The 12,283-nt window shown below is 30.2% G+C and overlaps 1 long non-coding RNA gene across 1 annotated transcript; it reads left to right on the top strand.

The window, feature by feature from the left end:
• Positions 1-1,972: 1,972 nt before the first annotated feature.
• On the top strand, positions 1,973-3,267 carry LOC145029318 (uncharacterized). The gene is made up of 2 exons (XR_013676468.1): positions 1,973-2,264; positions 2,655-3,267. It is a non-coding gene; the product is annotated as an uncharacterized LOC145029318 (long non-coding RNA).
• Positions 3,268-12,283: the final 9,016 nt, after the last annotated feature.

Below are 12,283 nucleotides of genomic sequence, written 5' to 3'. Positions count from 1 at the left end.
TTTTTGTATTTTGCATTTGAGATTTTCTAATATATGTCCTAAGGGCACATATAAGAAGTATTAATTAGTAATAAATATTACTATAATTAAATATAAAACACATTAATTATAACAAATATTACCATAATTAAATGTGAAATTCGTTAATAATCTCCATAACAAATGTATTTTGAATTTAATTATGATAATATTTTTCATAATTAATACATTTTATATGTGCCCAAATACAATATACAAAAACACAGTTAGACACGTTATATGAAAGTTAAAGAACAAAAAAGTTCAAATTTAAAAATCTTCTCAAAATTTATTGAAAATATAATACTACAATTGGTGTTAGAAAAAGGTACATACATACTACGTTTAATGAATGTTACATAAACAATCCTTAGGTACATAAAGTTTTATGTATATGGTACCTGTATCCAAATTTACTACAGAAATAATTATTTTTAGGTAAACAGTCTTATGTTTTTATTAATGCAATCATACAGTTTCACATTCATAGATATAATATAACGGATAATTTTAAAAAAATATTACATGAATGGAGTTAATATACTATATATACCAGGGCTGGTCCTGAAAAATGAAATATTCTTAAAGGCCCAGGACGAACAAGAAAAAAAAAGGCCCTTATCTTTATTATAATTTTGTATTTTTAAATAAAAATATATAATCAAAAAAACTAGGTCCTGTGCAGCTGCCCACTTTGCCCTCCCTCTAAGCCCCCCATAATATATACTAAAGTATTTCAAAGAATATATGCTATATATTTATGGGTCCTAGTTTTTAAAAATTAGCAAAAATGAATAATTTTTAAAAATATTACAACAATGGTTCTTACATAAAAGAACTACAGGAATGGTCCTTGTGTAAACTGTTAAATAGGAATCACCCTTCATATAACAAATTTTGAGATGAAACTTAAAGATTAAAAAAAAATCAAATTAAAAGATCTTTATCATATATCGAAACTATAATGCTAAAACAGGAAAAGAAGAAAAATAGATAAGCAGATGTTATATACAAATGCAGGCATACAGTTTATTACAGAAACAATCCTTACATTCATTTTTTTACATATATGATCCATGTAGCAAACTTTATTATAGAAACATATAATTATTTTTACGTAAACAATCCTTATAAATGCAACTATACAATTTCATACTCACGGATATAACATGATAATTTCAGTTTTAAAGGGTAGCAATATATATATATATATATATATATATATATATATATATATATATATATATATATATATATATATATATATATATATACCCGCAAATAGGATCATAATGATTCCATTTAATGGTATTGCAATATCATTTAAGAAAAACATATCATGGTTCGAAATAAATAAATATCAGATTTTGAGGATCGAATAATGTTTACGGAATTCGTACCATTTTATAAGCACTGATTAGTTTACAATTGTATTTAAAGCATACCATTTAATTATTAACGGGAATTCAAAAAACAAAATAAGTGTCTTATTACATACTAAATCTAATGAAAATTAATGGTATATGATGGAAAGGTATAGTAACCGGAAATTAAAAGGAATTAATGGAAGGTATTGTACTAAATTAACATTGTCGGAAAAACGAATTGTGAGAGTGTCACATAAGAATAAAAGAGTCGGGGATTTTATTATATCTTTTGAATACAATTCAATATTCTATAATAAACTAATAACATGATCTTATTTTTCGATCAGTTAAAATACGCATCGAATATTATATAACTACATTTTAAGTTCATTTTTTTTTTATATTCAAGTTAAATTTGTTGCAATGGTTGGCTATGTGTACAAGTTTTAATGCAGAGAGTGTCCAATGTTAATTAAAATTATTTTAAAATAATATTGTGGCGAATCTTGAACTCCATTTATGGTGTGTGCCCCACACATTGCATATATATGAGTCTTTGGTTTAGGGTGTTTCATGTGTACATTTATTCTCTCAACTCTCAAGATGTTTAGTTTTTTATCTGCATTTGCACCTGCACCTTTACTTGCTACTGTTCATACACCATTTTGTCTTTTTTCTCATGGGTTTGAGAATTACAAAGGTGCAGGTGTATCTGCAGACGAAATGCCATCTTATATTCTTGCATCTCTCTCATAAACACACACGCACACACACTGACATACATACATATACAATATATGAACTTATACACACACATATATGTGTGTGTGTAAACGGTGGAAGTAAGAGAAAGAAGAGATGGTTTTAATGCAAATTAAGGTAAGCATAAGTGTTATATATATATATATATATATATATATATATATATATATATATATACACACACACACACTACAAATTTTATCGGTTTAACATTGCATGCATGGATGTGATTGGATTTGTTCAAACTCTTTGATAACTTGAAAGTTTGCAGCTTGTATATATGGACTCATCTTTGAACGAAATTCCAGACATTTCTATATTAAGATTCCTGCTACCTTTTATATATATTCTGGTATAAATGTATTTAGATATGAGGGAATGTTAATTTACGATTTGAAAACGCTAAACAAAAGTTACATTAATACAGACTTTCGTTAAAAAAAAAATGATAGGTATCTTTTCCAACGAATTAGTTTTGTCCATGTAATTTTATTGTTTATGATGAAGTTTAGGAACCAGATCGAGGGGATGCGATTAGATGAAGATCTTCATGAAATGGGGCGATATGATTTTATTCTGAGTTTGGAATTTTGTTCTTTGCAGAGTCAGATTATATGTAATGCGAATCCTCAAGGATGAACAATTGGAGATAAAATGTCACAAAATGTTGTGCATTTACCAACTTGCTATTGCCTGGTTTCAATTCGCTCTTTAGTATATACTATCACTTTAAACGATAAATTGTGTTCTTAAGATTTATCAATATTATTAACATGTTCTTTCCAATTAAATTACATAGAAAGTATAATCTCTTGAACTGAATGGATTTAGATAAGTTGCACAAATTAGGGAAGTATTAGCATACTCAAGAATGTATGTGATAAAATCTGCAAGAATGATAAGGACAGTTTAACATCATATTTGACAGGAATATTGAGGAGGCTGGAATACAAAGTTTGGGTTCTTCACAGATGAGTTCAGTAATGTCAACATCAACGATAGGAAGCAGAGATGTATGTAGTGTAGGAGATTCAGGATGAATAAGTAAGGACATGACTATTGATCGGCTAATTGATCATGTAAAACTCATAATTTCTAAAGTAAGGGCTTGACATTTTAATATGATTGTTGACGTTTTATATGTATAGCATATGTTAATAATATTGATGATTCAACATCTAAAGTAATGTACTGTAACACTACCCAATTATTCGCATCTAATCATAACCACAAAATATCTTTACAGATCAAGTTTTTCCAAACTGTACTTTCAATACCAAAGAGGATGTGGAAAAGTCTATATCAATACATGCCAAATACAATAACAATTACACTAGTTAACAAAACAAAGGGTCTTCTAGATATATCCTCCAAATACCTTATCCACTTCCTTTACTTTATACTATACGACAAAGTAAAGAGTAGGCTAATGAATAACATTTTCCTTGGATCAATATCTCATGACACAGAAACACACAATATATATATATATATATATATATATATATATATATATATATATATATATATATATATATATATATATATATATATATATATATAAACCTAGTATTTTTAAAAAATAAATTTGAGACGTCCAAATGTTTAAGTAATAGTACAAGAAAACACCAATAAAATAATAATAAATTTTAAACTTAACAACATTTAAATTAAGCTCTTTCAAAAAAAACATTAGAATTAAATTGTATAAAAAAATAATACAATACATACAAGTATCCGATACAAATACAATACATAAAAGTTATTATTTTTCATTTTGACCCGGTTCATCTTTTCTTCTTATCATACCGTATCTTGACCTGGTGCTGAACTATTGAGTCAATTCACACCGAGATTTAAGCTAAGATTTAAAAGGATTCATTTCGTAGTTGAATACCCAACTCGCCTTCGTCGCCACGACGATCAAGCGCCACCAACACAACTACTATCTTCATTCTCTTTTCTCAAGAACACTAAAGTAATAGGTGTCTTTTTCTCTATCTATGAGCATGTTTGGCACGGAGCTTTTGGAAGCGTTTGAGAGCTTCTAACATTTAACTTTTGACAAAACGTTCTAGTTTAAACAAAAAGTTTCGTTTGGTAGTACGAGCGTTTAACTTTTAGTTTAAACAAAATGCTCCAAATTTAAAAGCTACTTCATGTAGCGTTTAACAAAACGCTACTGAGCTTTTGAAATCAATTTCCATAATTACCCTTAAAATTTTATTTATATATTTATTTATTTTTAATCAATTGTCATTTTATGTAATTTTATACATTTCAAAAGCTTTCAGCTACTTTTGTCAAACACTCATATAACAAATAAAAGCTACAAGTTCCCGCTACCAGCTACTCGCTACATGCTACTCGCTTCCAACTAACAACTACTTTTGTCAAGCACGCCCTATGTATAAGGCATTTTGAATAACACGATTTTAGGTATGTTTGTGCGAGCGAATATTTCTTCATTGTATATCTCTGTTTTATTTTGGATTTCTTGGCTACAAATAAGTAAATTAGTGTTTTTTAAAATCGATTACTACCACAATATCCCTCATTGATTGTTCAATAGGATATACTTCTGAAAACCTTGAAGGAGTATGTTGAACCGGTAAGAAAAAACGTTCTCTGTTCCATCACTCCTACAACCAACACCCTTGATTTCATTTTTTTTCACAACGCCTCAATCAGAGAAAATGGTGGAAAAATTGGAATCCTTCCGGTAGATAAACTTGCATTAGATCTTGAAATCACCATTAACATCGGCTATAGATTCTTCTTCCATAACGGTTTCATCAGTTTTTATTATCATTTTTTTCATCAAATGATGGTGCCTTATTATTTTTGAAAAAGAAAAATTAAATATCTTCAAACATTTTCTTTCTATCATCCTCCTACCCATATTAAATTTTTATTAATTTTATTAAATATATCATTAAATGTGATACATGTCAATATTTAATAGGATAGGATAGGATGATAAATAAGAATAAAATATAGGAGGATATTTAATTTCTCTTTATATATATATATATATATATATATATATATATATATATATATATATAAGTAATTGAAAAACTAAAAGTTTTAGAAAAATACAAAACTTTAAAACTACACCTATTTAATAAATATTTTTGAAACTATATATATTTGATAAATATATATTTTTTTTTTTTAAAAAAACATAGGTTTTGATTGAAAAAAAAGCTCTTAATAATAACCTTTTGTAATTTCCAGAAAAAAATTTAAAAATACAACTAGAAAGGTTACCCCGCTACGCGGGGGCAGAAGCATTCAATGTAGTTTCCGAATTGATAAATATAACATATATAGAAAGTGCAAGGATGAAAAATCTGGGTTTTGCCCCAGACAAAAAATGTAAAAGTTTTGACTGCATGGATCAGAAGTGTGAAAATGGTTAAAGAATTAAAGGGGTAAGAATTAGCAACTTTTTAGAAAAATGATCAAAGTTGTCAAACCGTTAAAGTTTTGTGTCCAAACTTTAAATATTAAAAGGTTCTAAAAAAATGTAAAAATATTAATTGCAATGACCAAAAGTATCAAAATGAATAAAGAATAATGAGCAAAGTTATCAATAAACATCCAAATTTAGTATTCCTAACTTTCAAGAATAATACAAAGACCAATTCTGCCAAAAAAAAATGAGAAGTTGAATGGAACATAAACAAAAGAACATAAATAAATTAATTAAAGAAATACACGGACCGGATATGTAAATCAAGGGATCAAACCTGAACAAGTATGCCAAGTTTACTATTCCTTTCTTCTACAACTTTAATATATATATATATATATATATATATATATATATATATATATATATAATGACCAGAAAAAAATAACAATAATAATCTTTTAGATAAAAGTTGAAAGACATAATTTTCAAATATTTTATTATTATTTTAATTAAAAAATTTGAGTATATCTACGTGCGATTTAACCGCGCTTTAACCGGTGAAAGTCATATAATATCAACCTCCAGTTGAAGAGAAAAAACATGGGAGCCAAATCAGCCCACGTTCATGAATTCATCACCATACAAACACATGCTAAAAACGAAAAGAAAAGAATAAAAAACTAAAATAAAAGGAGGGTGAAAATGCAAAACACAAATAACCATGACAAAATCAGGTGGGTTGGAGGGTAGTGGTGGGACTCCCTATATACGCTTTCAACTCTCACTACAAGACCATAAAAATTTCTGTTCGTGTTAACTGTAAAAAACACGATGTCGTGCTGTGTTTGTGTTCAAAATTAGACACGAAATCGAAACGATTTAGTAGTTTTTTATCGTGTTTTTTGTATTTGTCATGTTATATTTATAAAGTATTTATTAAATAAACAAGTATTTAGTATATATGTTATAATTGTCGTGTCGTATCGTGTTTGCCGTTTTCTAATTCGTTCGTTTTCGTATTAGTTAAAAAAACACGACATTGTACCGTATCGTATCGTGTCAGACAGAAACACGAAACGATAGCTGAATTTGGCACCCCTAAGTTTCACTTTACTTTACAAGAAAACTTTTACTATTGGTCCACACAACTACGGTGACTATGCCAACATTGGTCAATATTTGGATTTTTTTTCTTTTTTTGCTTTCTTCGTACTCATTCAATAGATGCCACCACAATTCTTTTATCATATTGTCCGACCTTTATTCATGGATTTAGCTATAGATTATTAATAATTTTAATGTCATTAAATCATTTAACGTGATCATAATTAATTCAAAAGATGGTTTAGTAAATTTCTGATATATTACGAGTTTAAAATGTATAAAATGCATACTAACATACATGATTTGATCTCAAAAACACAAACCTGATGAAATCTAGCGACAGATCCAAGGGGTGGAGCCATGGCACTTTTGTGGGATGAAGATTGGATTTTGAGCTTAGATAGTTATGATAGAGTTGTTAGAAATTTTCCTTTTACATAGTTTTCAATAGATTTTGCATCGTAAGGACAAATGTTTTTCCGCTGGTTTTATAAATAAAATAAATTTTGTTTGACTTATTTATTTATTTGTTTACTTCCTTGCAATGAAATCGTTATGAAAATTGATGTTTGCATATTTCTACAACGAATGGATATGATTCTTAGTTATGTTATTTATGGAAATATCGAGAATTTACCAAATGGGGAGAGTTTCTCATCGCCCAAATTTCAATTGGACTGGAATTTGGAATCACGCAACTTGGTTGCACGATGAATGAGAAATTTCATATTTTGGAAATTAGACTAATTCATTGACAAAGTGTCAAGTGAAGGACTAGGAGATCAAGTACACAAAGTTGCGTGTTGATCAAAGTCCACCATAAGAGTAACAAAGACATTCGCCATGATTTACTAAAGGTTTAGTAAATATGATTATGCTTATAAGATTAAGTGTAATTCTGAATTGATTGAAAATGTTTAAATCAATAGCAAAACGAATAAGAAGAGTCAAGTAGGCAGAAAGATAAAAGTTTCTCCATTCTAAGAAGACGGGAGAGTACCTTTTATGCTTTATGATAGGTCTTAATGATTAAGAACCATATCTCAATTGATCCTCTAAGTGAGTCTTAGTATAATTGTATGTTTAAGAAGAGGAATCAAGGATTGAAAAAATGGTTAAATCAAGAAGTCTATCATACTTCGTTCCAATAACAAGTCTTAAAGTTAAGATTGTAACAATAAGTGAAAAGTGTTAAAGGTTTATAACATTCATCAAATGTGGAAAGTTGTGATGTCTTGAATAAGACAAAGACCGACTATGACCAATTTATGAAGTGTTTTGATAAAAGCTACACTAACTCTTGAATATTTGTTTTGTCAAGGAATGGTTATTGACAAGAGAATCTTATATTTCAAAGAGTTAGTGGGAGTCTTAATGGTCTGGAAAGGTTTCAAGAACAAATCAAATAAACCTTATCAATCATCACTAGCACACGAGTTGAGGTTCACGACCTATCGTGTTGACGTTATTTTGTTTCTATGCCATTCAAATTGAGTTAATTATGCATGTGAGTTCTATGAGTTCTCATTTTTAACGCATAAAAGGCAAAGCACCTTGATCAATGAAAGGTACATTGATAAGAAAAAAGGTGAGATGCTTAACTTATTTGAAGACGTGGTGAGCCGCTGTGCTATCATGAGGCAAGAAATCAAGATTAAGAAAGTTCGATCCATATGAGTTTGAATTTGTTGTAAACTTTGGTTTTAACAAATTCACATGGATAGAAACACATACACCGTTTAAAATCTAAGTGTCATAAGATTTTCTCCTTCATGAAAATGATTGTGAGGAAATGCTTTCACTAAGAAAGATTTCAAGAAAATAGTGATTGTAAAATTGCATTCTCGAATTCAATTATGGTTACGGTATCCCTTTCCATAATTTGAATTGTGAGGTTTGGCAATTAGTCTTAATTGTTTAGACACACATATGAACTATCTAAAGCAAAGGTTTATAAGCTTAAGAGGCCTTGATAAAAGATTATCAAAGCATTAAGTATTATAAACATGGACTTAAGAAATTCAATAGGTATTGTTTTTCTGAAAGTTAAGATGTTTATGAATACATGTCGTAGCTAGTGGGAGCATAAGTGTTATGTTTTATAATAATCATCATGATAGTAGGAGCATAAATGTTATGATTGTATGATTATTAAGGCACGTATTGCAAGTTGGCAATATTAATTATAGAAAACAAGAGTTATACCTTGCAAAGTTGTAAGGGTTGTAAAGTTGTTTTGCTATAATTAAGGGAGAGAATATTATGCTTCATTTCAAATCTAAAGGCTTAGGTTGAGAAATGTTAATAAATTTAGTCAAAGGTACATAGTGTGTTCTTAAAATTTCGATTATGATTACGGAATTCCTTTTCACAATTCGAATTTTGAGAACATAGCAAATAAAATATTGTGCATCGTGTCCCATACGCTTCGGGTATAGGATCGATTGCAAATGCTTTAATGTTTGCTCAATCTAAAATTTTCCAAATGTCTAGCGCATTTAGAGGAAAAGGGACTAGAATCGGTTTTGACTAAAATAATTAAACAACTATCAAAGGACAATCCAAAGTTCGACGAGGATTGGTTGCTTGTGAGTAGTTGGAAGCATGGTATTGAATGGACCATATTGACATTATTATTAATAGATAAGATTCTAGTAAGAATAAGTTGTCATATTATTGAATGGAAAATATGGAAGCGTGTCCATATTGGGAAGTAAATATTGAAAAATCTATGACTAGATTAGAAACTTTTATGCAAAAGGATGTTAAAAGGAATGTACTTTGAGTGAGAGACATCATATCTAAGGAATTGTCTTGTAACAATCTCCGTTAGAGACCTTTGCAATATCATTGGCAATAGTCTTTGTGACTTTGATGCAGTGACATTACGAAAGGATCGTTGCATAAAGTGTTAGAATCTGGCATATTCTATAAGTAGCGAGAATTTGATATTCTTTCACTTATGAAAAAGGATTTGGAGTTGTGAAATGAGAATGATTGGAAATGTGTCCAATGTGATCTATTTCACAAAGTAAGAACTATAGGTAAACATTGTGTGCATGCTAGGAGCATGGGACAAGTGTAATAATTCAAGTAAGAAGTTGATTACCCGAAACGACAAATAATGAGTAATCGATATGGTGATAAATAAAAGGTGTTTTATTTATGCTCAAAGGGTTGAGGCCATATGGGATTAGTATTATTCTTGTGTTTCACCTTGCATGTTTTGACTTCCAGAATAATTGAAATTATTAAGAATAATCGAATTATTCAAACGGGCCACAGTCGTTCATATGTTGGAAGTAGATATGAATGAAGACTTTCGTGAATTGGTGTGTGGATTGTCTAAAAGAGTATTAGGCATAAGCAAATGTTTGCTGCAACATTCATGAGTGCTTATGAATATGAATTTGAGCATTGGATTAAACCCACGCTCACTTGCATCACTCCATGAATTGTATCACGAGTAATTAGTGAGATGATAACATCTTATATTCTTGAAACCGAGATGTGTGAGTTGTATCTTGCAAATCGGTTGCACATTGATAATATGTAAATGCACCAGTAACTTGGTGTTATAAAACATATTGTTGTGTGTAATTCGGTGGGTGAGTGCAAGCAAGCATTGTATCAAAGTTTATCCGTTCCTTTTATTCAAAGAATAAAAGCGATATCTTTTGGGCCCCTCGATGGTTTAGTGATGACAAACGTAAATGCTCGGCCGGGCTAGGGCTAATTTGATTTGTTCAATTAGTCAGTCGTCATAAATCGGAAATCAAGATATAGTACAAAGAGAATGATTTGAAATCATATCTCATATGATATCTAGAATGGAGGAATATATGATCCCTTATCTAAGGACACGCGTATCTGATAGGATCAGAGTTGACAGCGGCTTTGGAAAGCTACAATTGCAGATCAGGATCTGAAGTCATACGCAGAATAGTTATTAGACTTATCCAAGTGGGAGACTGTTGGATTAGTGTCTAAGTCCATAACTATTTTGGTATGTACTTGACCCGATGGTGCATGGTCCTTTTGGGTTGCCTTCAACAAAGCAACATGATTGGAGAAATATATAGAGAGAAAGGTTATTATGATTTATTAATATGTTATAAGAATAATATATTAAAGGAGAAATCATATTTGTTTAATTAATATTGGTCAATAATTAATTAGGAATTAATTTTGTGATCAAGTGTAATTAATTAAACTAGAGGGGCTGATTTGTAATTATGTGATAGTTACAAAATAAGGTAAGGATTATCTTATTATTAGGTTGGATGAATTTAAGGTGATAAGGCCTTAGAATTCGACTATGATAAGGATTCAAGGATTATCTTATGGGTTGCTTTGTGGATAAGCAACTAGATAAGGATAATGACTGAAACCCTATCTCTACACCTATATAAAGACCCCAAGGCTCATGAATTCGTGTATCCCTTCCCAAGAAGTCTTAAGGACGAATTCTAACCTCTCTCCTCTCTCTTTATACCTTCTCCATTTGTTCTTGGTGTTTGTAAGCAATTAGAGGAGTGACACTTGTAACTCTAAGCATTCCAAAGTCAATTCAAGGTGGAATTAGGATTGTTATTGCTATATAACAATCAAGGTATGTTCTTAAACCCATTCATATGTTAATATCGATTTCATATACTAGAATTAGGGTTTATAGTCTTGGATTCAAAGCATGTACAATAGAGAAACCTAGATCCAAGCATTAGGGTTTGTATGAGCACATAAGATGTCTTATGACCAAAACCCATCACATGGAACTACTTCAGACATCGCTTTTCTCTTATGATCAAACTTTTCGATCATTGCATGTCTTTCATTGCCATTGTCTACATCCATAGAGGTCTTGAAGGCAGATTCACCAATCAACTTTGCTTTTCTATTTCGCCAAACCATTGCTGATTCAGCAGCAATAAGCATATAGGTGAGATCAATAAGGGTCACGTCGTGGTTCATCATATAGTACTCTCTTACGAACTCACTATATGAGTTAGGAAGTGACTGAAGAACCCAATCAACAGCCATCTCTTCACTAACAACGGATCCCATCATTCTTAACCTATCAATGTGTGACTTCATCCCTAAGATGTGTGCACACACCGACTTTCCTTCTTTATGTTTACTTGCCAAAAGGGCTTGAGTGATATTGAACCTTTCAATTTTACAATCTTTTGGGTTAGGGAGAATAATTGGAGGAGGATGAGGAAGTGAAGCATGATTTCTTGTTCCTCGATCGAATCGTGGAATATCATCTTCATGTGGAATGCTTGTTCCACGGGATTTGGGAAGACCATAGTTGTCGAACTTTGACATCTACAAAACGGGAGAAAACGAAATTCAAGTTAGTTGATTGATTGAGTCCTTGGTAAATCACCCAAATGAAATTCCAAGGCTAGGACTACAACCTAGAAAAGGGATGCCGTAATCTAGTTGCAGAATATTTGAAGGTAAGTGAATGACGATTCGCTAATTTCCACCATGAAAAACGAAAAGTAAATTTAAGTTTTAAATATATGAAAACTCCTAGATCCTTTGAGATTCATTAAACATTTCAATGGCATGTTTAAATCTCGATATGCCCCACTTGTTTGTGACT

Source organism: Lactuca saligna, chromosome 2 (assembly GCF_052625555.1).
Source record: "Lactuca saligna cultivar CGN05327 chromosome 2, ASM5262555v1, whole genome shotgun sequence".
NCBI lineage: Eukaryota > Viridiplantae > Streptophyta > Magnoliopsida > Asterales > Asteraceae > Lactuca > Lactuca saligna.
Note: the sequence above shows the minus strand (reverse complement) of the source record. Positions and strands in the feature narration are given on the sequence as shown.